This window comes from Rosa rugosa, chromosome 1, assembly GCF_958449725.1.
Source record: "Rosa rugosa chromosome 1, drRosRugo1.1, whole genome shotgun sequence".
NCBI classification, from domain to species: domain Eukaryota; kingdom Viridiplantae; phylum Streptophyta; class Magnoliopsida; order Rosales; family Rosaceae; genus Rosa; species Rosa rugosa.
In genome coordinates this window covers 44078630-44105268 of record NC_084820.1, presented here as the reverse complement: position 1 = coordinate 44105268, position 26639 = coordinate 44078630, and the positions used below count along the sequence as shown (strand labels likewise).

At 38.1% G+C, this 26639-nt stretch overlaps 1 long non-coding RNA gene and 1 pseudogene across 2 annotated transcripts; both read right to left on the bottom strand.

Moving 5' to 3' along the window:
- Positions 1-4955: 4955 nt before the first annotated feature.
- On the bottom strand, positions 4956-8525 carry LOC133725034 (uncharacterized). 2 transcript variants are annotated; one of them, XR_009854235.1, is made up of 6 exons: positions 8215-8525; positions 7988-8081; positions 6271-6564; positions 6109-6172; positions 5768-5869; positions 4956-5371 (listed from the first exon to the last, which is right to left on the bottom strand). It is a non-coding gene; the product is annotated as an uncharacterized LOC133725034 (long non-coding RNA). The 2 variants fall into 2 exon arrangements; XR_009854236.1 differs by having other exon boundaries at positions 6152-6172.
- Positions 8526-22620: 14095 nt separating this feature from the next.
- Positions 22621-25830, bottom strand: LOC133728785 (uncharacterized; annotated as a pseudogene).
- Positions 25831-26639: the final 809 nt, after the last annotated feature.

Here is a 26639-nt window from a genome sequence, read left to right as displayed (position 1 = left end):
AACCGCGAGCTACTTGAAATCCGAATTTGAGATGAAGGATCTTGGGAAAACTCGATTCTGTCTAGGCCTTGAACTAGAACACCGAGTTTGTGGAATACTAATCCACCAGTCTGCATATGTCCAAAAGTCAGGCGATATAACATGGACAAAGCGCATCCTGCTAGCACACCCATGATCGGTCGAAGCTTGGATGCAAGGAAAGATCCATTTCGTCCAAAGGAAGATGACGAAGAGGTGTTGGGAGCTGAAATTCCCTATCTAGGTGCAATAGGCGCATTATTGTACCTAGCCTAATGTACTCGACCAGACATTGCATTCTCAGTGAACTTGTTAGCTAGATTTAGCTCAGCGCCAACGCAGCGTCACTGGAATGGTATCAAGAACATCTTCGATACCTAAAAGGAACCATTGACTTGGGACTGTTCTTTCCCTACAGAGAGACAAGAGGGACCGCAGATGGAACTACAATCCCTAAAGGAAATGTTGATGGCGAAAGCGCCACTCCCTACACCGAAACGCCAAATGACGTTTTGGTTGGTTGTGCTGATACTGGGTATCTCTCTGACCCACATAAAGGTCGTTCCCAAACTGGTTATGTATTTACCAGTGGGAACACGACGATATCTTAGAGATCAACCAAGCAAACCCTTGTGGCTACCTCCTCGAACCACTCAGAGATCATTACTCTACATGAGGCGGTTCGTGAGTGTGTATGGTTAAGAGCTATCATCACACATATTCGAGGGACTAGTGGTTTGAGTTCTACCACTGAAGAGCCTACTTGCATTAATAAAGATAATGCAGCTTGCATCGAACAGATGAAGCTAGGGCATATCAAGAGTGATAATACAAAACACATATCACCAAAGTTTTTCTACAATCAGCAACAACAGGCCCTCCTCAAGATTCAAGTGAATCAAGTAAGATCTGAGGAGAATGTGGCAGATTTGTTCATCAAATCATTGCCTAAGGCCATATTTGAGAAACATGTGAAAAGCATAGGAATGCGAAGACTTTCCAAGCTCCCCTGATTAATGTAAGTATCAGGGGGAGGTGTAGACGTCAGGGAGAGTCTAACACACACATGTCATCCTCAAATGTAAAATGTGCGTTGTGCTCTTTTCCTTCGACCAAGGCGTATTTTTTGTCCCACAGGGTTTTTATTGTTACTTGGCAAGGTTTTTAGTGAGGCAACAACTCATGCACCATTTTGCTTTGACTTGGCACAAGGGGGAGTGTTAAAGGAAAAACATATTGTGTGCCTTCATCAAAGCAACTGACGGAGAGGGAATCAAGGAATCAGTGATTACCATCAATCAGCACAATTACGGATCAATCAACATTTAGTATCATTAATGTAATCGATATTTCCGTTGTAATTCTATCCCTATATAAAGGGACTATGAAATGAAATGAGTAGACCAATTCCAATTGTCATTTTACTTTAATATATAAATTTATAATATTAAATTTCGCAAACAAATTAATATTTTGTGTATTTTCCTTGTCAAGCAAAAATGTATAAACTCCAACTCATATAAAAATTATAAATGTTCAAGTAAAGAAAGTAATAACTTATTCATTTATTATTTTACGTTTTCTTAGTAATTTAATTACTTACTATTTACCAAATAATAACTTTACTTATTCAGGTATATAGACCAATCAATTTAATAATTATGTTTCTTAATATAATTGATTGGTTATAGATTTTATTTTTTTGGAGAATATCACAAATGATCACTGAACTATGACATGTTCGACACTTTGGTCACTCAACTTTTGAAAATATCACTTTAGTCACTCAAGTTTGATATCGTATATCACTTTAGTCATTTTGTCTATTTCTATTTATTTTATTCATTGAAATTTCGTAAATAATATATTAGCTAAGGGATATTTTGGTCAAATTATTAAAAAATTAAACTTCCTTCTTTTTGTTTTTTGTTTTCTTTCTCTTTTTTCTTTTTCTACTTCTTATTCGTTTCTGAGAACGGGGGAATATTGAAGTGCAGCTTGCAATAGTGTATTGATCATGATCAATCGTTGTGCAACACATCCAAGTTTCCAGAGCTAGCACAATCTCCATTTCGCAAGATTGCTGCTTCCATTGATTATGCGAGAGAGGGAGGTATATTTGGACTAGATGTTGATTCCCGTAGGCCGTAGCAGATCTGATTTTGTGATGCTTCCTGGAAACTGAGTTGTCTTCATAAATTTGTTGTGTTTTCCTTACATCCCTTCTCTTTCACTCGATCACTCTTCCTCCAAAATTCCAATATGCAATCTCATATACAATTTGCCGCAGTCACTTGATTTTTTAGAAAGAGAACCCTTCAAATTTTCCATCATCATTGAGTTCTTATTGTTTGAATTGGTGAACCAATGGAATACATATGACCTTGGGCATTTGGAATTGGAGCTTTGTTTTCTCCAATTTGGCTTGGCTTAGATGCAAAAGTGGGATTTGGAATCTGGGTTTGGAGGAAAACCCAATGGTACTCTACATGTTTTGCTTTTCTATTTCTCCTCAAATATTGAATTCGATCTCAGATATGCTTAAACAAGGCTGGGAAGCTAGATCCTTCGATGGGAGAGAAGAGAACCAATCTATCGATCAGACTGAGTTTTTCTTCTTTTTGAAAGAAAAAAAAATTCAAAGACAACATAAATTTTAGATTTTTTTTTATTTTCTCTTATTAAATGTAGTGATTAGACAAAACTGCCCTCAATCTAATGGCTTAAAATAGTAAATTTAACGGCAATGACTAAAGTGATAGATGATGTTTAAGTTCAGTGACCAAAGTGATATATTCAAAAGTTGGGTGACCAAAGTGTCGAACATGTCATAGTTCAGTTAGTTCAGTAACCATTTGTGATATTCTCCTTTTTTTTTTTTGGGGGGGGGGGGGGGGGGAGGTGTTTGGCCCGAAGTCTGCCCATGAGCCGTTGCATGGTTATGTCCGGTGGATATAATTTTGGCCCCATAGTTTGAATTTCTTTTCTTTAAACAACATATTTCAAGGAATATGCCTTCATGGCAAGTCAATTATACCATACAGTGGGTGATGCTTTTAGAACGGGGATGGAGGGAGGAAACATGCTTTCATGATACGCTATATGGCAACCCATGCCAATACAGTGGGTGATGCTCTTAGAACAGAGAGAGAGAGAGAGAGAGAGTCTATCAACGAAGATGAAAGCTGATTCTTTTTTCTAAGAAAAATAGAAGTTAACGTGGTGTAAGTATAATAGACAGGCGGCAAAATATTAAAGTGATAGAAATTTTGGGGACATGTGATCTCCTCCTAGTATGACTTGAGTAGCTTGATTGTAGGCATATAGATGGAGGTTAGTCTCTGACCCTAATACCTTAATTGCTATAATTTTTAAGGCAAGATATCATCCGCATAGCTCTTTTCTGGAAGCATGAGCATAGCTACTATAAGGCCAGAAGGGTTAATTTTTTTTTTAGGTAAATAGTTTCATAAATTAATATGACCCTTGATCATGGTCAAAGAATAGTACAAGATAAACTACTCTAAATAGACAATGTAAGCTCTGAGTAGTGTATGCTAACAAGATCAACTCCCCTCATAGGCAAACTATTCTATCCAACCCTACTATGCCAAGCATGTCATTGTGGTACGAGAGAGCAAGACACTTCTACAAAGGCTTCTAGAGAAGCTTCTACTAGCATAGACAAAATCTAAATAAAGAACCTAGGCTAAAAACCCAACGGCCTAAAGCTTAAGACCAAGCCCAAAAGCCAAGTACCAAGCCCAGGCCCAGGCAAAACCCGAGCTAGCCGGGTGATGAAATCCCTGAGTCTCCTGCCAAGCCTTCGCCATCGCCACTGCCTGGTTTTCCAGCGATCGGCCTTCCACCACCACATTAGTCTAGAATGTTGCACGTACCGCTGCCTCACTTCTGTAAACTCGCCCTGTCGGATCCAGACCTAGGAGGTGATGTGGCCCACCAAAAAGGTGAAGAAGACTTGCAACCAACCCAACATTTGGGTAACCCAGATTGATCTGGACACCCCGTGCTGTAGCCAGCCGCCGCAAGCGATAACGTTGTCACTATACCACAAAGTTAAACAGACGACAGTTCATTAACTGTCGTCTGAATGAAAAACCTGCTGTTGTCTAGTAGCCTGTCGTCTGATTGACCTCATTCAGACGACAGTTAAAAATCATTGTCTGTTCAAAATTCACACAACATATATAGCTAAGTATGTGTCGTCTGAATATTTCCAAATTAAAATAATTAGGTTTAACTGTTGTCTGTTACAAACTCACACGACAGTTGGTTTATTAACTGTTGAGAAAAGCTATATTACCTCAACAGTTTTAGGAAAACTGTGTTGTGTGTGATGAATCTCAGACAACAGCAACACAACTACATGATATCTGAAATGAATTTCACACCACACAGTTATAATGACACTGTTGTCTGAAATGAATCTCCAACAACAGTCATTGTTGTTTTAGTTGTGTCTTATGGAGATCACACAACATCAATTTGTTATTTCTGTTGTCTGAAATGAATCTTAGTCAACATATTATTGTTATATCTGTTGTCTGATTTCAATGTCAGACGACAGTAACTTTATTATACATGTTACCGGAATGGAGATCACACAACATCAATTTGTTATTTCTGTTGTCTGAAATGAATCTTAGTGAACATATTATTGTTATATCTGTTGTTTGATTTCAATATCAGACGACAGTAACTTTATTATACATGTTACCGGAATGGAGATCACACGACATCAATTTGTTATTTCTGTTGTCTGAAATAAGTTCAGACAACATGTATTATTTGCTGTTTTTAGATGTGTTGTATGAGTGGATCTCAGACAATGGTTTTATGAACCATTCAGTTGTGTGATACCTTTGGAAACTACAGTTATTTGACCTATATATGTTGTTTGAATTAACTTTGCACAATTGTTGCAAATATGAACATTCATATCCTGAACAAATCCAAAATATAACATTGTCATATATCAATGCCATCTGTTCTTACATTGCCAATCCAAAACATTTCCAAAAGTACATATCCATATCCAGATATGATCAAATCCAGCAATCCTAACCAAAAGTAACCTCAATCTAGCAAGTAATATTGTCTATCTTGTACAATCAAGGAGGTTACCAAAATAAGTCACCAACTACTAGATACGATAGTACTATTTACGCACAGCAACTAAGCCAGCAGTGTGGTCAAGGCAAGCTTTCTCCATATGCCTTTATTATTATCTCCGCATACCAACCTTCTTGATCCTAATTTTTAAGCAAAGCCCACCTTGATACCCAATCTTGATGAAGACAAAATGCAAAGTGCCTTTCAGTATTTGCATGGCCTGCAATAAAAACGTTGTGCTCTCAAATCAAAAAACTCATACGGAATAGTTCAAATAGAAATCTTCTAGCATTCCAAGCAATACGAAGCAGCGACAAAAATAAAACCCCGATCTTACCCAAGCCACTACTTGAAATTATTTAAACTGACAGAATAGATCATTAGTCAATAGGTAAGATAACCACAGCAGTAAAAATGCTAAATGCTGCATCACACTTCCAACTAAATAGACTCAAGAACCAAATATCAAACTTAAGACTACTAACATTAAGTCTACGATTCAACTTTCATTCAAACCAGAAGCTCAAAGATAAGCGATAAATATCCATAAAATCAAATGGTATCTAATCAAATTGTGTTAAGATCTAAATATGATGGCAGTGACATTCAAGCTTACCCAGAAAAGCAAAACTGTGTGATCTGTTAAAAGCACTATATTGCTTGTGAAAGCATTTGGTGTGTACCCTTTTTTAAATTAGCTGGAGCATGGATTTGCTGCCTACAAAAACCACATTCAATCCAATTTAAATCAGAGAACACATTCAATCCAGCAGACATTCAATCTAGCACACTTTGCAACAATTCAGTCAACGAGTTAAAATCTAAAATGTGAAGTCATATACTGAGAATCAATAAAATTCACAGCAGTTCATAAAAACTATACACTCCAAAAGCAGTGGCATTGAGTAAAAAATTCTTCATCTGAAAGTGTTAAATTCACTTGACAAAACCACATACTCAGTACTAAGTAAACTTCCAGAATTCCCATCAAGAAGCTCACCATAACATACACATCCCGCCCCTGGCCCCAAAAACAGTCAAAGAACTTAGTTTGAATGGCTTTGGTCAATTTAATGTTATTTCAAAAATGCAGATGCACATAAACTGAGAAGTAAATACCTTCTTTTCCTTTTGTGCAACTCCAACTACTCCAACCAAAGACTTTGCACTCGTCAGGTGAATGCTCATAACATTGCAAACAAACAAGCACCAAGGGAAACTCTTTTAGATAGATACTATATAAATAAGTAGAAGAAAATGTGCATGCAAACTAATCTTACTTTACAGTGGCCTCCACAACCCAATCACCAATACAATTAAAATTAGTCCCCTTGGAAAGTACATCAACCTGTCATTAGAAAGTCCAATTAGAATGCAGCATGTGCATTAGCTAGTAATTGTGCCCGGAAGTTCCTGCAATCATTATAGAACATTAGTAAGAAAGTAACAATCAGTCCACAAAGAACACCTATATAACAAACCCATTTGTAGAATCGATCACAATACAGATACAACAGTCTAATTCCAATAAAATATGACAACTCAAAGCAAATGCTGCATATGAAGCAAAACGTTTGTCTTATTAAGTTAAACATAAAGAGTGAGGTATGCATCAATAGCTGGACTCTGTATCACTTTGACTCTATAAACTCAGAGGTAAATGTATTAAAATACTCCTACTTATGTATCTAATCGTAATATTCAAAGAAATAAGCTGTTAAATAGACCAGAAGAAATAAGTAAGAGAATCAACAACACATCAGCCCATTTCAGATAAACTCACTTTCGCTTTCCTCCTAGAAAATCTACTCACTTCTTGGGTTTTCAACATCCATTTTAGGATGCAAAATTTGACACTTCCATTAACTAAACTAGTACTTGACCTTTACGAAGTGCAATGAGTTTTTTTTTTTTTAATGATTAAATGACAAAATCTTCCTATTGAAACTTGGGCAAATACAACTGTTAACCATTCTCAATGCAAAATGCTAGCTCCATTGTTCTTTATCCTCACAAGCTCTTTAGTTTCCATATCCTAACTTCAGTTTACTATCTCTAGGCAAAAAGAAAAGGAAAATACAGGTCTAGTTATCCATTGTGAGTAGAACTGACTCCAAATTTTGAAATATAGAAAGAAAGTGGGATGAGATGATATATAGACTGTAAAACAAAATAAGAATTAAGAAACCTATAACAGATACAATTTGAGATATTCCCTTCATTTCCTTAAACCGATTCTTCATCATATTAGGATATGAACTTTGACTTCCATCCTCTTATCCACTACTTGACTTTAACAATATGCAGTAAGAAAAATGCTCCATATTCATTATTCAACAATCAACTCAACGATAGCATATTACTGATATTAGCAATTTAGGAAAACACAAAATAAAATCAATCTCAACAGTTTCTGATATAGAAAAACCCACAAATTCTTCTCTTCAAAGCTCAAACTGTCCAATAGTTCAACCCCAATTCCAAAATAGATTCAGTACCCTACACTCATCCTTCCATAATCTGTGTAATCCTACACTCATCAAATCGTTCATTGTATCATAGTTTGAAGCAACATTGCTGAAGACATTACCAAGTGGAAACTAGTTCAATACACTCAATTCCAATTCCTACAGATCCAATTCCAACCAAGTGAACCCAGAAACTAATTCAACACACTCAATCGAACTAAATATTAAAAACCAAACAGACACCATCTTAGATTACCAAATAGCTAGCTATAAATCCTAAGCTTCAGACAGGCCCGGTTCACTTTTGATTAAAAACCTAAACAAATTTACCAAAATCCATATGAATCCACAATATCATATGGTCATACCTGAATTTTATTATTAAAAATTACAATCTGAGTCGTTCATCTTTCTCCTCAACCAAAAACACAACGCCGGTGCACCCAACCCGTGTCACAAAATCTGATAGACCAACAGAAGAAGACGGGGAAGAGTTGAGATTTTTGCAATAAACCCAATCATATCTGTAAACCCAATCAAAGCCCAATGAAATAAAACAAAGAATTGAACTGAATCTGAAAAGAGAAGAACTTACAAGGAGAGAGAGATGGAGGCTGAAGAGTGAACCTGTGGATCCTCAAGGGGGAGGGGGAGAGAGGGAGAGAGAGAGAGAGATATGGAGTCGCGACTGAGGGAGACTGACGGAGAGAGAACCCGTGGTGGAGAGACTAAAGGCGCGCGCGACGGAGAGAGACGAGGCTGAGTGAGAGTGAGGCTGAGAGGCTCGACAAGGGTGAGAGGGTGAGCGGGATTGAGGCTGAGAGCGATGGGGAGTGAGAGAGAGGCTGAGAACGATGGAGAGTGAGAAAGAGGCTGAGAGCGATTTGGAAGGGAGAGTGACCTAATTTTTTTAGCTAAGGAGGGAACACTTTCAGATGGGCTAGGTTGTGAGTGTTTTCACTCAAATAAATTTAAATTTAATTTTTTTTTTTTTCAGACAACAGATCTCCTTGTTAGTGTTGTCTGAAATCTCTTAAATTTACCAAATGACGATGTGTTGGCTGAGTAGAGATGAGACGACCGATTTAAAAAATCTGTCGTCTGATTAACTCAGACGACAGCAAAAACTCATGTGTCGTATGATGAGTGTCGTGTGATTAACTTATTCTTGTAGTGTGTCCAACCTGGCCACCAAACCAGAGGCCCACCGCCTCCTTGGAACACCTCAACCAGCCTCAGCACCACCTTCTCAACCCAGGGCAACCACCACAGCCACCAAACCAAGAATCAATTGCCACTCTGAAACGCTTTTGACAATCCCAATAATAGTAGAACTGAAAGCAAGAGCAAGCTCCACTCGACCCAAAGCATCAGATCAGTTCAAGCCTCGATCAGACGAATCCAGAGTCCCTATAGCACCCAAACGCGGTAGTGCGTGACAACCACCATCTCTGGCCACACCAGCAACTCCGAAGTCGACTGCATCAAGGCCTTCCACCAGTGCAAAACCCAAACGCCATTCTACGAGAGAGCAACCAAAAAACCAGTTTCGCCATCGAAATCCCAACTGCACAGCCCGACCCAAAGATCGGTGTTCTTCCCCCGACTTCAAAGGGGGCCACGCTTGGGACAGAGCAGCCATAACAGAACTGCCATCCAAACACTACCTCGCCATTCCCCCCGAAGGTTGCGGCGCTAGGGTTCGGAGAGAACACGCTCTCCTTCTCGGCTCTCCATTTTTTAAATTATTATGGATATTTTTTGGTCAATGACTAGTTCATCTCTGGCTAGAATGGTTAATTGATCCTTCTCAATTTTGAAAAAGAAACCTGATTGGTTGATATATTTGGACTTTTGTAATTAGAAATGGGATATGTTGATGTGTCTAACCTTCCTTTTACATGACAGACCAAAAAAAAAACATTTCTTTTACATGAGTACATAACTGAACCTCCAAAATAATCATTAATCCCAGAACAAGATATATAAATATTGTTCAAGTAAATCCAGAATATGTGTCTGGCCCAAACTTAGGTTACTTGACCTAGTTGTAATAGAGTTTTGAATTAGAGATATTCTCGTAGATATTTATAGATATTCGATTAATTGTACGAGTATCTTTTCTTCTACAACTCTGATTCTATGTCTTGTAATCCTCTATATAAAGCGACCCCTATTATCAATGAAAGTACAACTCAATTCTCTCCCAATTTTGGTTTTCCTTAAACACGTTATCAGCACGAAGCCCTAACCTTGAAACCCTAAATTCGTAGCCTTCAAATTTCAGAAACCTCCGCCTCACATCTTGAAACCCCAAATCCCAGGAGTCCAAACCGGTGGTGCCACCTCAAGAACCGACCGGATTTATACCGAACCAGCCCCTGGAAGAAGCAAAAGTTTCCCTGCCCGATTCACACCTTTCCAGTCCACCTCTTACTGTCATCTTTCACCACCGGCGGCGATTCAACCCCAAAATCCAAGAATCGGAAAAAATTTCCTTAGAACTGGCCTAAAAGTATGTGAACGGGCCATCTAACTGCTCTGCACCTTGAACCGGCAGAGAGAGGGAAAAAACAAAGGGAGAAGAAGCTTGGCCCAGAAAGAAAGAAAGAAAAAGCAGCCCAGCCCAAAGAAGCCCACTGACAAAGCCCAAAAGCAGGCCCACTACCACGTCAGCAGCATCGTCAGTAACCACGTCAGCTGCATCGTCAGCACTGGCGACAGGTCATCGCCGGCGACTTCTCCGGCCATTTTCCGGCTATTTTTCCAGCCATTTTCCGGCAACCTATTTCGAGGTAATTTTTACTAAAAGTTCCCGTTTTTGAAGTTTTTATTCTTTTTCTCGGGGACTTGCAAACTCCCTTCTTCTACCCCCCCTCTTCATCATAGGAGAGACCTAATTAAGATGAACTGTGGGGATTTGTGCTCACTCCAAGCTTGGAGCTTGTTGAGATCTCCAAACTTAGAGTTTGTAGAGAATTTATGATCGACCACTTACGTCATTGTTTTGATCTAATCCAATACCTCTTGGAATTGAATTTCTTGGAAGCGATTACGCTCAGAAATTTTATATGTTTTCATGGTAGCTTTTTCCGCTCCGAAACTAACTATTTTTCTTGTTCTCTTCTAGGATGAGTAACCTGAACAAATTGGACTTTGCTCTATTGGGAACAACTGGCTCTGGATATCACAGGTGAGTTCGTGATGTTTGCCAGCATCTCATGGCCGATGGAATCCTGGATACGATTCTCGAGCCTAGCCAGGACGTGCTAACTGTTGAGCAAGCTCAAGCTTTGGAAGCAAATAGAGCAGCCTTAAAGGCAAATAAGGCGAAAGCCATCATCCTAATGACTCGTCATATGGATGATTCGCTCCAGTACGAGTGTATGAATGAAGAAGACCCCATAAGGCTGTGGGTCCCACTTGAAGAAAGATTTGGCAACGTCTGTGACTCCCTGCTTCCTAACCTAAAAGTGAGATGGCATAGCCTCCGCTTCTGTGATTTCAAGCCAATTGCTGACTACAACTCGGAAGCACATCGCATTAAATCCTTTATGGACTTTTATGGAAAAGATATCACAGATGCGATGTTGATTGAGAGGACTCTCTCTACCTTCCCCGTCTCTACATTGATGGTTGCTAAGAACTATCGAATCGATGTTACTGCAGGACAGATCACAAGGTTTCATGAGCTCATTGGAGCTATGAATGTCGCTGAAAAGCATGACAACATCCTTGTGAAGAACTATAATTCGAGATCCGTGGAAACAGAGCATATTCCGGAATCCAATTATAGTCGCGCCCCTAAGAGAGGGCACCAAGATCGAAAACCTAAATAGGAGGTATATAATCTCTCTACTTGAGAAGGTAACCACCAAAATAGGAGAACACGGAACCGAAGAGGTCAACGTGGAAAGAGAGAGGGAGGCAACGCCTCTGGCCAAGTTGGTGGCGCCACCAATACTAAGAGCCATCTAAATGATGCTTTCAAAGCACCTCAATCAATGGAGTCTGAGCAAAGAGATGTATGTTCTCGATGTGGAGTATCCGGTCATTGGGCACACATTTGTAGAGCTCGTGAAGAAATTGTCACCACCTACAAAGCATATTGTGAAGCAAGAGGAGCTCACTATGTGGAACAAAAATATCAAGAAGATGATCTAGAGTGAAGGGTTGAAGACTGGTACGCCTGAATTAAGCACACAAAATTACCCTGCAAAAGACAATTGTTAGTATAGGATAAGCAGGGATCGTTCAGTCCGGGGATTGAGGGTACTTTCACAAATTACGTTAATTGAAATAAGACTATCGAAAACTAAAAAGAAAAGAGAAAATAAAATTGACGTAAAAATAAATGAAAAGGGGGGGGGGTTAGGATTTTAAGAATGCAGATAATAATAAAAGAAAGAAAACGTTGCAATTTTTAGGAATTCTAAATCAGATGTATGGACGTTGAGAACTTCGTAATCCACCTCTAGTTATGATCAGAGAAAGACAATTTAACCTAATCTTCAATTACAAAGGCATGTGAATGAAACCAATCAAGAACTTTAGGATCGCCGCTAAAGCCTTATTTTTCCCAAAATTACTTAGAACCGTGAACGCACTGCATCCTAAGCTTGCTTATATGCAATCAAGGTGTAGAACGCTACCCTATCAAATTAACTCATTAAGCACACATAAACACATTAAGCTCTTTGGAAAGATTGATTTTAGAGTACAAAACTAGTGAGGAACGCCATCCTAGCATGTATTCTATTTGTTTGATTTCACCTAACATGTAGGCTTTACTACTTTAGTGTTTTAAGACCGTGAACGCACTGCACCTTAAAACTAGCTCCAAATTACATGCTCATATTTTAGATGATCAATCTAAGACATAAACATATAAAAGATTTTATAAAATAAAATCAAACAAAGCATTCACAAAACCTTGTAATCGAAAAAGAGATTCAAAAGCTAAAAGTCCATCACATAACTAGGATTTCATACTAGTTCTCAACAAGAAAATTACTCACTCATAGTTTGGAAATCCAAAACCATATGCATATTGAATTCGAAAAGTACAAAATGAATAAACCGTAGAGAGTAGTAGATATCACGATCTCACTTTGATTATTCTTCAAGAAAGCTTGAGGCGTCTTCAAAGCAGGAGTACGACAAGATGATGGAAGATGATTTGATGGAAGATGGAGGCTACGGCTTCTCCTTGGAGTAGGGATCTTGTGAGCTATGATGAGGGGAGAGTATGGAGGCGTGGTTTCTGAATTAGGGCAGTGGATGGTGTGCATATGTGATGGAAGAGGTGTGTGAGAGAATGAGAAGAGAGGAAGTGATAACTAAGGAAAATAGAGAGGAAATGGTGAGACAAGGAGATGAAATGGATCAAGGAATGTGTTATTTTCTTCTTTGTTGTAGCCTCTATTTATAGGCTACCAAGCAAAACTATTTGGCTTTAAACAAATGATGATGGGTTAGGTTTGAGCATTTAAACATTGATGGAATTTGTTAGGTTTGAATATTTAAACACTAATGGAATTTGTTAGGTTTGAGTCACTTTCTACTCATTTTTCCTTCAATTAATTCTCCACCAAGACTTCAGATTTTGCCCGTGACTTCTTCATATGAAATGATCCACCATGAGTTTAGATTATTGTGTCAAATTTTCAGAATTTATTTCCATGCCATTGGGCCGAAATCGCTGCTGGACTCCTTACAGGTCCAGTTTTCCAGTTTTGCTTCTGCATAAAATTGGGCTGACTGTTTGAAGGCCTTCCACTTCTATTTGGCTCTTGAACTCTTCATAAGAAATGTTTCTTAGGATGTCTAGAATGGATCTGGAAGGTTTCAGCTCATTTGAAGTTCATTTGGTCAGGTGGTCGCTCATTCTTCCTTGCTTGGCTTGGTTTCTCCTAGCCGGAGTAGGAAAATGTGTAAAGTTGACATTTTTAGTGCATTTCCATTTTTCTCCATCATTTATAGGTAATTATGGACCTAATGCTCATTTCATCATCATCTACTCCAATGTACCTAAAAAAATAGAAATTAAGTTAAAAATCGATTCGTTAAGGAATTAACTAAGCAAAATGTGAGGAATTAACTATTAAAATACCACATTAAAATGCTCCTATCAGACTACAAATCTGGCTGGGATCAATAAATAGCCAATTTTGTTTAAGTCTTTATTTTTCCAAGAGATGTAATATGCAATTGCCATATACTTTGTAGTAAATGCCATTGGTTTAGTTTTTCTTCACATAGGCTCATCCAAAATAAGTATGATGTCTAGGAAGGTTTTGAGATAAGTGGTACTTAAGCGAGCTTTGCTCCACTGACATCTTTCAACTCACCTGGTCATATTTATTTTGGAGTTACCGAAAGAAGTCAAACTACTACCTTTGTTTTGCATTAGCTAGCATTTGGATTAGATCTCCTAATGGTTAAGAGACAATGATGTACTCCGTTGGCTTATGAATAAAATTTGGAGTTCTTTTCATTATGACTCCATTTTGATTCTGAGCATATTACTTTGAGACTACGATGGCTGGGTCATCAGTATTAATTCAAGGACATGGAATAGCCCAAGTTCCCCCTGCCAAATGGCACCTTGATTACTGTCACAGAAACTCTCTACACTCCTAGGGCAAATCGTACCCTATGAATAGTCAACGGATTCCATGCGAAATTGCAAGGAAAGAACGGAAATGAGTTCCTTTACAATACCTTTAACGATTACGAATAAAGGCGCATCTTAGAGAAGTTTATGTGTCTCTCTAGTGGACTCTATGTCACTATTCGAGCTATTAAATCCAATAAAGTTATGAGAGAAAATCTCTTGGATTTAGACACATATTGACTTTGTCAAGACAGGATAGGTCATCCTAGTCATGATATGATGATCCGTCTACTAAAGACTTCACATGGACATCATTTCTCTCGAGCGCAACAAAGCATGAATCAAAAGTTGATTCATGAACTAAATGTGACCGCCACCGCTGCCTTTGGCGCCGCCGCCGTCTGGAACAGTCCCTATCCCTATCCATGACGCCATGGATGGCGTCCATCATGGTGATGGCGCTCTAGGTGATGCTGCAATCACTAACTTTGCTTCAAATAGCGTTTCAAACGCTCAGGCCCAACCAAAATCCTCATTGGTTGCTTCTAAAGTCTCTCGCTCGTTTTACAAAGCATGTTCCTTAGGGAAGTTAGGACTGAGATCATCCTATGCAAAGGATATGAAAATACTCATTCTGTTCTTACATAGAATCCATGGGGATTCTGTGGACTAATTCAACCAACTTGCGGACGTTTAAATATCTCATGAAGTTGGTTGACACGCAAACACGCTGGTCACGTGTTGTGCCATTGTCCACCAGTAAATGCTGCTTATGCTACACTCCTAGCATATATCATATGACAACGGGCTCACTCCCCGGATCATCCTATTCAATCAATTGGATTTGACATTGCTAGAGAGTTTACATCGAAGACTTTCGATGGTTATTGCATATCACTAGGATTGATGTTGGACATCATATTCCCATGTACACACCCAAATGGTCTCGCGGTAAACGACTATGATGGTAGTCCGAACATTGGTAATGCACACCAATCTCCTTATATCCGCTTGGGGTGATGCAATATCGCATGTAGCTATGCTAATTCATCTACGACCCACTGCCACTCAATCTACCTCTGTATTATAGCTAGTGACTGGGTACAAGTATCATACTTATGCATATTTGAGTGTGCCATTGATGTGCCAATTGAGCCGCCACAGCGCACTATGATGGGTCCTTACAGACGATTAGGCAACTACATTGGATTTGAGATTCCAACAATCGTCTGCCACTTAATGCCCTTGCTAGGCGATCTCTTTACCACATGTCTTGCGGATTGTCACTTTGATGAGACAGTCTTCCCGTCGTTAGGGGGATATAAGAACATGAATGTTTAGCAGGAACGACAGGAATTGTCGTGGTCTGTCCCCACTATGTCTTTTCTCGATCCCCACTAAAGTGACGAGATCACACATATCTGCTGCAAACATGCCTGCAAGGAAGGACGTCCCTACGAGAGGACGTAGCGCCACCCTACACGGAGGTAGGCATGGCGCCAACGCCAAAGAGAGTGGCACTCTGGCGTTATAGGCCATGGCCCCAGCTAGGATGCGTGGGAGGCCCATGGGTTCGAAGGATGCTTTGGTACAACTCAATCCTTGGATCATTGACACTCAAAATCCGTCTCATAAGTATCTTCCGGATTATGGTTATCGTTGGGGGACGCCTCAACGTCAGAACATATTCATGAGAATATAGAGCTCTTTGAAAATTACACTAGTGTACATGAGACGTGGGATAGAAACTCCATCATAATTGATGATGTAGTCACGCATTTCGTTGCGCATGAGTTTGTTGAGTCCGATGATATCAAACCACGCTCCGTTGATGAATGAATGCCAACGTAAAGAAATTTGCCCTAAATGGAAAGATGCGATCCAGGCTAAGTTGGATTCTCTAATGAAGAGGAAGGTTTTTGAGCCAGTGATGCCAACACCTCCTGACATAAAACCTGTTGACTAATGGGTCTTCGTTAGAAAGCGTGATGAGAAAAAGAGATAGTAATCTCGCCTTATGGCGCAAAGCTTCTCACAAAACGCCTTGGAATCGACTACGATGAGACATATTCTCTCGTAATGGATGTCATTACACTCCACTACCCTGCCAGTTTGGTAGTTTCCGAATAACTAAACATGCAGCTTACAAATGTGGTCACTACGTATCTCTATGGGGATCTAGATATATACATGAAGGTTCATGGTGAACTTCATTTACCCAAATCAAGTGGCTCTAGACCACGGAGCGCGTTTACAATAAGGTTGAAACGCTCACTAAAAGTGACTACTTGATTGGGAAGGGATATGCCCGCGCGTTTCCATAATAAGTTTCGGATTCTATCGCGGTTCATGTTGGACATGATCTTCATTGGAAGCCCTTAAAAAGTTAAGGGAAACTGCTGAACACTTGAAATTCGAGTTTGAGATGAAGGATTTTGGGAGAACACGATTATCAGATTATGTCTCGATTTAGAACTTGAGCATCGTGTTGATAGATGCTTAGGCATTTTGACAAGGTCAAACCTTTAAGCACCCCCATGATCGTCTGTAGTCTTGATCTTGAAAAGGATCTTCTTCATCCAAAGGATGATAACGAAGATGTGCTAGAGGCAGAAGTGCCTTACTTAAGTACAATAGGCGCATTATTGTACTTAGCTCAATGCACAAGACCGGACATCTCATTTGCAGTGAACTTGTTAGCTAAGGTATAGCTCTGCGCCAATGCGACGCCATTGGATTGGTGTAAAAGATATCTTTTGGTACGTGAGATGTACGATTGATATGGGCTTGTTATATTCGTAAAGAGAGATAATGGATTCGGACCCATCACACACCAGGAACGCCGCAAACACTAGCCTACGTCCACTATTCCCATCCCAAAATTACATGTGTTTTGGAAGGTTTTGTTGATATTGGGTATCTCTCTAACCCATACAAAGGTCATTCCCAAACTGGTTAAGTGTTCACCATGGGTAAAGATCGTGATATCTTGGAGGTCTACAGAACAAACCCTAGTTGCTATATCTTTGAACCATGCAGAGATTATTGCTCTTCACGAAGTACACTATGCCAAAAAATGAATCAGACGACAGTTTTTCACTATCGTCTGATAAGCTAAATAGATGTTGTTAATACTCATGTCGTCTGATAGGTAAATCAGACAACGTCAGATATATGTCGTCTGATTTGCTTTTTTAATGAGCAGACATGTACTAGTCTGTTGTCTGAACACCAGAAAGAACAACAGAACGAGATGCCAAATCTGTTGTCCAAAATAAAGTATGTCGACAGTAGGCTAACAAAAAGAAACTTGTGAAGAGAAGTCAGACAACAAGCCTTGTGCAGAAACTGTTGTCTCTATCAATCTCCGACATTAGGATTTAGGTTAATTTTGTTGAGTTTATATGAGCAAGACAACAGAAAATTGAGAAAACCATTGTCTGTTTATATTTGATACAACAGAATGTGCTTTTTGTTGTTGTGTGTTTTCTAATTGGGCAATTGAATATGTTTGAAAAGTATTCTACTTAGATGGTTCATACAACAGTTTTTGCATTCCAATTTTTTATGTTCAATTAATTGTTACACAATACTTATTAGTTGGAATTGAATTGTTTAAGAGAGAGAATCGTAACACATCCATTGATTCCAAAACCAATTCGTTCCATTAATAGCATGTCCATCCCAACATTAACACATACTAATTAACCCTGCCTATATGTGTGTCTAAACATAAAGACCAAAAACGTAAAGGCTATCTAAGCATAGCCACATTAGTATCTTCAGAATTTCTTCCTCTTCCTTCTCAGCAACAAGATATGCAGAGTAGAACCCAACATCAAACAGACCAATCATGCTAACATAAGCTCCCGCATCCAAGGCTTCCATGAATTCCTTGGTGCCATACCTTGCAATGGTACCAAGCGCATGGCTGCTTCAAAATACTGCAAACAAAAAAGTAGTTCAAGTTATAGTATACCATCTTTCTACAAACTATACAATTCAACCACTCCAAAGATATAGAACTTACAGGTATTTCGTCAAAGATATCCACTCATGAAAGGTTTTTCTCCCTCAACCTATTGCACCAAAACAAATAACAAATGAATTTGCATTCAATATTATAACTATACACAATAACATCAGAACAGAAAATTCTCATACTTCTCCCCTCTAAAATTGTTTCTGCGGTAGAGCTCCATGAATGAATCAGAAAGCTTCAATGCCTTCAGTGGTAAGACTCCCTGATTGGATTTCAATGGATCATAAATGATGCACACACAACGTCTAATATTTTCCTGCAAAGAATATCAATAAAAGCATACATAAGAGGCACATCAACCATGTCTGTAAGAGAAATAAAATAAAAATGCAGAAGAAAAAATAATAACTTATAAGATATGAATCTAATGCGGTACCACTTCAACTAAAATCATGGAGTAGAACTTTTAGCTAATATTTGGAATCCAATGGCATCATCAGTAACAATTACAAACAAATAAGAATAAAAATAAAATTAACACTTTTCAGACTAAAACCAAGTGTTCCTCATAATTTTTTCAGATACCAAGTTTCATGTTCATGTTCAACCAAAAGATCATGACATGCTTAATTCACATTGCTAAAGACTCAGCAAACTGAAATCACACATATGCACTAAGAAACCAACTAGATCCTTTTACAACCAACTAACAGAGAATGACCTCAGAGTTTAAAATTAGGATTAAATTCAGTTTACCCACCTAAGGTTTGGGGGCAATTTCATGTTAGTCCCTGTCCTTTCAATTTAATCAGTTTACCTCCCAAGCTTTCCAATTTCAATCAGCCGTGTCCAATTTCTACTATTCCGTCCAATTTGGACCGTTAAGTCTGACTTTTGAGGGCTAAAATGGTCATTTCAAGACAAAAAAAAACTATAAAAAAATGGAATTTTTTTTTTTTAAAATTTTTTTTCTGTTTTTTTTTTTCATATAAATTTTGTCTTCAACCTATACACCAAGAGTTATAATAGGTTTATAAGAACAAAAAGATACTCTAGGTGGTTGAAAGCCGCTCGCTGATCTACGATATTTATGATATATCTCCGATAAAGAGAAGAATTTTAGGATATATCCCCAATAAAGTGAAGAAATGTCTGTGTAAAATTATTTTTTTGCAGATATTTACAGATAAAGTGTAAAATCATGAAGAAATATCTGTGTAAAATCATTTTTTACAGATATTTATAGATAAACTGTAAAATCATTTGGGGATATCTCCTAAAATTCTTCACTTTATTGGAGATATATCCTAAAATTCTTCTCTTTATCGGAGATATATCATAAATATCGTAGATCAGCGAGCGGCTTTCAACCACCTAGAGTATCTTTTTGTTCTTATAAACCTAGGGGAAGTCTAAGGTGTGTTGATGTTTGTCATACATCAACTTTTTAATAAATATATATTAAATTAAATTAGTTGGTGAAACCTGTTGTACAGGTCAACAGGTTATCCACTTATAATTTGACATGTGTATTTTAAAAAAAAAAAATTACCATACTAAGTACTCATTAATTATTTTATACGTAAATCGTTCAAAATTTTGTAATAAAGATTGTAAATATAGTAATTACTTCAATTACAACTATAAGTATCACTAAATACGTAAAATATGGTGGTTTGTTGTAAAGTATCTCATCAATGATATAATTTACAAAAAATAGGACTCTAGTTACACAAAGAACAACTGGATTATAAGAATAAGGACTTGAGAAGTTTTAGGTCTAATATGATTATTTACCATATCGACAAAATATTTGTTGTAATATTGGTAAAGTGATCGTTTGTTTTGTAAATGGAATCATATTTCAAGTAATTATCATAAAAACGACCAGATTTACCACTTTACACCTCAATTGTTGTCATTTATAGTAAAATGTGTTGTCAAACGAGTAATTATCTCATGGATGATGAGATTTACACAAGAAAAGTATTAGTTACAAAATAGAGAACTTTATTACACAATTAAGGACTCGCGCCTCATTTACTGTATATACATAAAGTTTTACCACTTTAACAGCAATTGGTTGTCACATTAGTAAAATGGTTCTCAAACTTGTAATATAAAAAATTACCACAACTAAGAGCTTGATTACTACTTCTACAACAATTTATTGTCTCATTAGTAAAATGATTCTCAAACTTGTAATTTTGAAGAATTACCACAAATACAACCTTGATTACTACTGTGTACCTCAATTTTCGTAAAATCAGGAAAAAAAAGTTGTCAAATAAGTAAATAACTCCTAAAGGACAGTAGTTACAAAATAGACAACCTCATTACATCATAAAGGACTCACCACAAATTTACTTAAATATATGAATTTTTACCAGTATAGCAACACATTCGTTGTTTTATTAGTAAAGTGGTTCTGAAAACTTGTAATAGTGAAGTATTAACACTTATTACAACTAGATTACCACATTTTACCACAATTCGTTGTTTTATTGGTAAAACGGTTCTGAAACTTGTAATAGTTAACACTAATTACAACTTGATTACCACTTTTTACCATAATTCATTCTGTCATCAATTTTATGACTTAGGTTTCCTTTCCCTTTCTTTCATCTTCCTTCTTCTTCCATAGTTGAAATTCTGTAAACCCTAACCCCTCAACCTAACCCTAAACTCTAAATTTTCCAAAAATTTTCGAAACCGTAAACCCTAACCCCTAAAATTTTATATATTCATTATTAAGATCCTCCTCGGCGAGATATTCCCACCTAGATAAGATATCTGCTCCTCGATAAGATATTTCTTCCTCGACAATATATCTGCTCCTCGATAAGATATTTCTTCATCGACAATATATCTGCTCCTCGATAAGATATTTCTTCCTCGACGAGATATCTCCTTCCCAACGACATCTCTTCCTCAACAAGATATCTCTTACCGATGAGATATCTCTTCCCAATGACATATCCCCTCCTCGACAAGATAGATATCTGCTTCTTGATAAGATATTTGTTCCACGACGATATATCTCCTTCCTGACGACATATCTCCTCCTCGCCAAGATATCTACTTCTGGACAACATATATCCTCCTCAACAAGATATCTTGTCCTGTTTTTCACGATTGAGTTCTTTCATTGCACAGAAAGCTGACCAAGTGGCTACTAGTTTTGTCTACATAGTTCACTTGTACATTGCATTACGATATATAGTACACATTTCAATTGTGCAGACAATTTAAAAAAATCCTTGATAAAAACAGAAGAAAAAGAAGCCTTTACTTAAAAATAAAGAAAAAAGTCACTCGCGTCATCCTCCGGAATGAATTGAACGCCGAAGCTCCCAGGTCATCCTCTGCCTCGGCTCCGTCGACCGCGTCACAGACTCCGTTCTCGCTGCCGACCTCGGGCTTTGGTTTGTCCACAAACTCAAGAAACCTCTCACTGTTTCTTGGGTTGTTGAGCAGGAATCATTAATCGCCTCTCCAATCATCATCTGCAGGTTCTATGTAATACAACTTTGTTTCTTCTTCTCCCAAATCTATGATATCTTACTTTCTTTCTCTTAAATTTGTTAATTCCTATCATGGTATAAGAGCCAGGTTCGATCCGGAATTGGTATCGGAGCCCTAACTACTTGTGTTTGATGAAGCCTCTACATCTCCTTGCTTTTGTTTTCATATCAGAGTTTGATTCAAGCTTAATTCAGATAAGTTCATCATCTTCATTGATTTGGAAAATTTGGGAATTTCATCGAGATTATTGAAGACAGCGACGACGATGCCGATGGAGAGCTAGATGTAGTTCTTGGCCTCCTCGAACTTTTCAAGGGAGCACGTGAGGATGGAGACTTTGGCACCCTCGGAGGCAGCACGGTGGGCAAGGGCGAGGCTGATGCCGTTGGATATGCCGGTGATTATTATTTTGATACCCTCCGTTTGGATTGTTCGCAATATCTCAAAGGCTTCCTAGGCTCAGACATTGTTGTTTTGTCTTTGTAACACTATTGACATCGTTTTCCTTCTAAATACTTCTAGGTGAGCCAAGTTTTTAGTACCACATACATCACCGCTTATGTGGTAGCTAACGTAGCACACATAGGTTATTGATGAAATTCTCTTATAGGTTAGGCTTTGGTGCTACGTACATCAGCTTCATTGTTAAAACTCAAAAGTTTCATTTGGCCAGTATGTAAATTGTCATCAAGACAGTTGCACGGGAAACCTTGGTAGCATGGTAAAAACTCAACTTTATAAGTTTATTTGGAAGCATCATATTTTGAAGAAGCACAAATACAGTCCAGGAGTAATTTTTAGCATACAAGATGTTCAAGTTATTAGTACATGATGTAAACAGATGACATGTCTCATAAGCATTCATGTAAACTGTCTCTCTAGATCTGTCCCAAAATGACATCTCCACCAGAGACCTTGATGGCTGATGGGGCTTCCTCATCATTTAGAACTTTAACCTTCCCGTCAACTACATATGCCGACCATCTGTAGAAAGAGAGCAACAATGTCTTCAAGACTGACAAACTTCTGGATATAGTAAATCACAAATAGAATGAAAATAAAACTGACCGAGGGTGGCTCTATCCCATTAATAGTAGGGAAAAGAGGATAAGGAGGGAATTTTTCAATAAATTATGGATAGAACGATTCCAAGACCATCTAATGCAACCAAGTTCTAACAACAAACGAACCGGACTAGTTATTTTACCTCTGAGAGCGAGGTCCAAGCAAAGCAACAGAGAGATCTTTATCTAACTCCAAGCTTTTGTGGAAGCTCCCATGAAAGTCCCCGTAGAACTCAATCTATTAACGAAAGATTCAACGAAGTCAAACGATGCTGCTCTAGTTTAAACGGAAGCAATAAATTAACTCATGCATTAGAGGAAAAATTGAATCGCACCATTGCTACACTTTGGAAGAGTTGTGCGTTATGTACAAGTTATGTTATTTCCTTAATTTACTTTACAGTGACGAACAAAATTTGAAACATGAACAGAAACTATGAACACGCAAAAGTGAATAGCTTTAGGACTCAAGTTACCTTCAAGAGTGACCGGTAATATAATTCAATACCCTGCCAAATACCTTTTTTTTTTTTTTTTTTTTTTGAGAATGTGCAAAATAAGATTTTGGAACTTTGTATGGAAGGAAAAACTGAATCACACTATTGCTACACTTTGAATTGCTCATTATGGACGAGTTACCTTATTTCCTAAGTACTTAACACAAATTTAAAAAAAATTAATTATAAAAAAGTACATATAGAGGAAAACTAATCCTCTAGAACTCATTCAATCTCAAGTCTTCCTCGTAATATAATTCTCACTACAATGCAATATACGAGTTTGAAATTGAATGATCCAATAGTGGCTACACTTGTACAGTAAATAATTCAGACATCAACTTAACTACTTTTTCAACTAAAATAAACAGTGAATAGAGAGTATAAGGGAATTCATATTAGTACAAAAGAAGCATAGGATTGCAAATTGAGAAAACATATTTATCTCTGCAAATCAGAAGAGATGGAACAACAGTTAAATATTCACTTACGGAATCTTTAGCTTGAAGTATCTGCCCATCTATTCAAAACAAACGGATCATTAACCGCTACACAAATCACAGAATCAATCCCTTTATATAGCCTTAAACTTATCAATGTTGTTCTTGTAACTAGGCACATGCTGCTGGAAACAAAAGTCCGTATACGCACCCTGACATACGCAAATAACAATACCTATCTATATAAATCCCTTGCAAACTTAAAACACTCACGGATTCAATGTTTCTCATTCATGTTCATCTAATATTTCATTTTGTCACTAAACCTCACGAAAAACATAAACCATTACACTAGAGAGGGAGAGAGAGCAACTTACAGGGAGGCCAAAGATGACGACTTTCTTGTCCTGAAAACACAAAATTCACCAAAATTGAGTGCCCAAAATGATGAGAATTACATGTAAAGAAAGTTAATGGAGAAGAAAGACAAAAGGGTCGACGACCTTGAAAAATGTCTTTGAGAGGAGTGGTGACGAACTTGGAGGAGACGCCGCTGTCCCAGCTCCGAGCTTTCTGGAGGGAAACATCCGGTACGGCGGAGACTAGCACCGTCCCGACTGTGACCACCGCGTAGGCTCGTGAGGAGGCTCCGATTGGATGATCTCTGACGACCAATTTAGGGTTTTCCCCAAGCAAATACGTAAATTTGTTGCAGAACAAAAACTGAACGGCTTTTCTCAGCGCACTTCCTCCTCCCTCTGTCTTCTCCTCTTCAATTTAGGGTTTTCTGAAAGTCGCTCAAAGTTTATTAGTACTATGATATTGAGAATTTAGCTAAAAATAAAAAAGATTATACAGGCTAACGGATGAGCAGGTAACCACAATCAAATATTCTAAACCGTTAGATTTATTCCACATTTTAATTATATCCGATGGCTTAAAATATTCAAAAAAGTTAGTGTATGTCATACATTAACATACACTAGAATTTTCCATAAACCTATTATAACTTGTGGTGTATAGGTTGAAGACAAAATTTATATAAATAAATAAATAAATAATGAAAAAACAGAAGAAAAAAAAATTAAAAAACGAAAAAAATAAAAAAAAATAAAATAAAAATAATAAAAAACAGAAGAAAAAAAATAAATTAAAAAAGCGAGAAAAAAAATTCCTTTTTTTTTTAGTTTTTTTTTTTGTCTTGAAATGACCATTTTAGCCCTCAAAAGTCAGACTTAACGTCCAAATTGGATAGAATGGACACGGTTGAGAAGAATTGACAAGTTTGGGGGGTAAACTGATTATATTGAAAGGATAGAGACTAACATAAAATTACCCCCAAACCTCAAGGGGGTAAACTGAATTTAATCCTTAAAATTACACATACCCTGCTCTGTGGGTAATGAATCAATACATCCAGACACACCACCGTGTCATACTTCCCTTCCAAGCTCTCTAAATCACTTACTTCGAATTTCAGCAATACGACTCCCTCTTGCCCAAATCAAGCTGCCCTCTTGCCTGTGCAGAGTTCAAAATTCCAAAAGCTCAGAATCAAAGCATTTCAATCACCATTGAAATAGGATTAACGACGTCATTTTGAGTAAATTAGAGGAATTGGAGAGGGAATTCTCACCTGCTTCTCTGCCTTGGTGACCATGGTGGCGGAAATGTCGGAGGCGGTGACGACGGCGCCTTTATTAGCAAGCGGGATAGCGAGACAGCCAGTGCTGCAGCCGACGTCACAGACGGTGACGCCACCAAGCAGACCTTCATCCGTCAACATCTTCATCACATTCTCGACGGTCTTCGAACGGCCGAGCCTGATATCCCTCTAAACTGTGTTGACGTCACATTCTCGGGGTTGGCGAGGGAGAGCGCGGCAGCGAGTGTGGCCACGGAGCCGCTGCCGATAGCGGCGATGGTGGCGCTGTCGACATCGGCAGCGATGGAGGGGGGGGCGAGGAGGGACTTGAGGGTTTAGTGGGCTTGGGAGAGAATATAGGGTTGGGGTTGCGGAAGTGGAGTGGGGAAGAGAGAGAGGCGGAGAATGCCATTGAGATTGGGTCCTTCTTTGTTTGAAAAATTGGGTCCTTGAGATTGAAAATTGAAACCCTAAATTGGGGATTGTGAATTCAGCAGAGAGTCTGGAAGGGAATTGGAGGACGACTCATCATTACTAAAGAAAAGTAGATGGAAAGGGATGGGAAAAGATCTAGAGAAAGGATGGGAAGGGATCTAAGGTAGACTGGCAGAGTTAGTTTTGCTTTTGGCTTGTCCGGGTCTGGGTTGTTGAAGAGAATTGTGGAGAGAGAGAGATAAAGAGGGGGGGTTGAATATGGACCTTTTTTAACTTTCTCAAAATAAAACAAGGGGGAAGTTTAAGTTTTGGCTAAAAGATGGGCGGCAAAGTCACTGGAGGGAGTCAAAAATTGAGTTTTGACCAATTGCGGAACTCAGACAACATAAATTCATAATCACTGTCTGAAGGAGAGTTGCACAACAGAATAAAGTAGCAATAAATAATAATTGTCTGAATAAAATCAGTCAGACAACATCAAAACTCAACCATTGTCTAAATAGTAATTGTACAACAGTAAAGTATCAATACATAACTGTTGTCTGAAGCCATTGTCTGAAAGAGAGTTACACAACATAATAAAGCAGCAAAAAACAACTGTTGTCTGAATTAAATCGGTCAGACAACCTCAAAATACCACAACTGTCTGAATAGTAATTGCACAACAGTCAATGTAATAACTATTGTCTGAAATAACTCACTCAGACAACATCAAAATATAACCATTGTCTGAATAACAGTTGCATAACAGCAATGTAATAACTATACGTTGACTGAATAGAAAAATTAGACAACAGAATAATTCTTAATGTCATT